The sequence below is a fragment of the Pempheris klunzingeri genome, chromosome 15 (assembly GCF_042242105.1).
Source record: "Pempheris klunzingeri isolate RE-2024b chromosome 15, fPemKlu1.hap1, whole genome shotgun sequence".
Lineage (NCBI taxonomy): Eukaryota > Metazoa > Chordata > Actinopteri > Acropomatiformes > Pempheridae > Pempheris > Pempheris klunzingeri.
Genome location: NC_092026.1, coordinates 5,358,087 through 5,361,373, shown reverse-complemented (window position 1 = coordinate 5,361,373; position 3,287 = coordinate 5,358,087).

Genomic DNA, 3,287 nt, shown 5'->3' with positions numbered 1-3,287 from the left:
GGAGGGATTTCTTCGGTATCTTGGGCCAAATGTAAAGAGTGATACAAACTTTCCAGCAGCAACAGCAGCGCCGCACTGCGCAGCCGCGTCAGCGCGCGCCGGAGGGAGGAGGGACTAATGATGCCTTCAAGGACTATCAGAAATATTATGTTAGCGACATCACAGATTAACCACCCATCGAAAAACAAAAAGAATACTGAGGAATTATGTGTATCCGGTAATACTGACATTCTATCACACCGGAAGATGGATATTTTACAATTAATTAATACATGTAAACGCGCAAAGCAAGTCGTATTTGCGCCACAATTTTGAGACGTGGAATTTACGAGTAGCCCTGAGTGTTGCATTTTACAACAGTAGGCATTGAGGCTCTGCTGTGATTTTCAATGACTGTCCAGCACATGTCCCCAAGACCTTCAACTCTGTTCTCAGATTAAAAAGAAAGCCCAGACATTACGTGTGATAAAATTGAAATCTGGGGCCAGGTCATGGTGGCAGCAAGCTAAGCAAGCTAGTCCAGATGGCCCTCTCTCCAGTAGTGCTTTCTAGTCCTTTCTGGGGGATCTCAAGTCAAATGTAATCTTACAAGGCTGTTCTGGGTCTAACCTGGGGTCTCTTGACCATAGGTGAGGGCTTGAACGTAGACTCAGATCAAAATCTTCTCAAACAGGACAAATGCAACCCCCCCTTCTGTGTGCTGAAGGTCACGGTCTGATGAAGCCAACAGAGCCGCATCATCTGCAAATAACAGAGAAGGCCCCCAACCCAGGCAATGTCCTCCCGGCTGCACCTTGAAATCCTACCCATGAAAATCACAAACAGAGACTGTGCTGAGGCCCGAGAACACGGACACAGCTCTCACTCCGGTTATATATGGACAGGATGGCTTGCAGAATGGGCCTTGGTCCACTGTTCACCTCCTGGATCTGAGGTTTGACAATCCGTCAGAGCCATCCTGTTATCGTAAGAAACTGAAATGAACATTTTCAAAATAAGGACTGTACCTTGTAACAATTTATCTTCAAGAGCCCCAGATTATTATTTGCAAATTTGCTTGGAAATGATTTATGTACTTGAGTCAAAATGTATTGGTGTATAGCCTATTGCTTAAATACATCATAGAGAGATGTTGGCAAATCACTTTCATTGCTAAACCTTTCCACAGACACACCACAAGTCTGAATACTGAAATGTTTGAGTAATTTGTTCTGTTAAAATCAGTTAGTTAAGTGTTAATCAGTTAAGTGTTAAATTAGCACAGGTGACAGAGGGCAGGATGTGGATCTGTGCTCCTCTCCACACAGCAGCTCTGAACAGAGGACCACCTCTCTGTGTCAGTACACCAGGGACCAGTGATCTCCTCTGCGCTTTTCCTCCAGTTCCCCTGATTCATCGCCTTTTAGTCACATCCAGGAAGATCGTTTAGCACTTATTCTGGTGGCTCCAGGGCTCACGAGCGCTTCATGGTGTCCGTCAATGATACACGCTAACCATGACACCTCTCCCAGCTGGACCTCTCCATCCTAAACTTTAACCAGCTGACAGACCAGTGTTTGTGGGTTTGTCCCCTGAGCGTTTGGAAAGGTTCGGTTTACCTCCTGAAGTGGTCCGAACTGTTCAGGGTGGAGGCCTCCACCTACTACTGACACACAGAGATGGTCCTCTGTTCAGAGCTGCTGTCTGGAGAGGAGCATTGATTTTTTTTCCTACCATCCCACCATCCCTAGAATATCATAATAAAGCAAGGTATTTAATACAAATTGAATATTTAGACCCCTGAGACATAAAGGGTGCAACCTCTAAATCCATGACTGTCATTCCACAGAAGTATTGCCCCCCAATACACTTAAAATAAAAATCTTCTTGTTTGTTTTGGACACCTTGACGGGCAGGAAAAACTCTCAGAAATCTGTCACCTGTGATCCTGTGATCTGTTCATATTTTCAGTGACTGACTCGCAGACAGTGAAACTAGGCTGGCTCAGTGTCGTCTCTGAGGAGATGGGAAAGTCCCTGAACAGGTTAGAGTCACGGAAGAGATTGATGTTGTTCTGAACGGGGCGCCTCCCGCATGAGCGCCAAACTCACAACCGAGTTCCTTCATGCCGTTCTCGTGTGTCACTGCTCTTCTGATAAAACTTGACATGAGCTGTTACTTCTGGGTAAAATCCTAGTTCATCATCAGATGATTACTCTTGAATTCTCATCAGGAAAAAGATGAAGAAAATCAAACAATTACTTCCTGAGCAGAGACCTGTAAGAGTTGGCTCAGCTTGTTTGCTCAGTTCACATGTTTTAATGCATAATCACATGGACACCTGGTTATTAAATCTGCTGTAGCAAATCTGAATCAGATATTCAGTGTGTATTCACAATGAGCATGATGTTTTTTTTCAATAAGAGAGCAGCCACCCATTGATTCTCACATACTGAGAAGATTTTACACATAAAGTGACTCGTCCACGTTTTTTTCACCTTATCTCCATCTGTGCTCTCACACTCTAAGTTTACATAGAACCTGTCGGAGCGGTGGGACTGCATGCTCTGACTCTCAGCTAATCCTTATAAGCAGCCTCAGAAGTTCATGCCTCTCAGTGGAAGGTCGAGTAAATGTAAACTGGTGTGAAATACAGCATGCATGCAGAACAAAGCTGCCAAGTGACAGACAGCTGGCAGGTCAGGTTTGAAGGGGAGAAATGGGAGGAAGACGGGACGGAGACAGAGAGAGAAAACACAGGTTAAGTCAGTTGATAATACTTACACGTTTCCCCTGCGAGGAAGACTCAGTTCTTTCTAGAAAAGAAGAGGTGAGAAATATATAAATGAGAATGTTTTCCTAAAAAAATGTCTTTTCCTGTGCTTGTCATGGTAACATTGCTTTGAAATGCAGATATCCACATATAGCTGTTTGAGCAGAGAGGGATATTTATTGTTTCTTCAGGGGACGTTCCTCATTTTGAATATTTTCGTTTTTGCTGTTATGAAAACACATTACAGAATAAATCGGGAGGAACGTAAAGATTTCTTGTTGTCTTAACATCCACACAAGCGTTTTTTCGCCCATTTTTTTTTTACTATCTCTGTCACATCCTCAGATCCTCCTATTAATGCTGTGTAAATATCATTAGCTGCAGTATGACCTAGTTTCTTGCATGAACTTTAAAGTTGTTTACTGGTGAAGATACAGCCCATGGCTACTGAATTTGAGCTTAAGCAGCTGCAAAACCGCCCTTGCCAATCAGGTTTCGAAGGGCAGGGAAGGGTGGTACTCTGTTAGACTGAGAC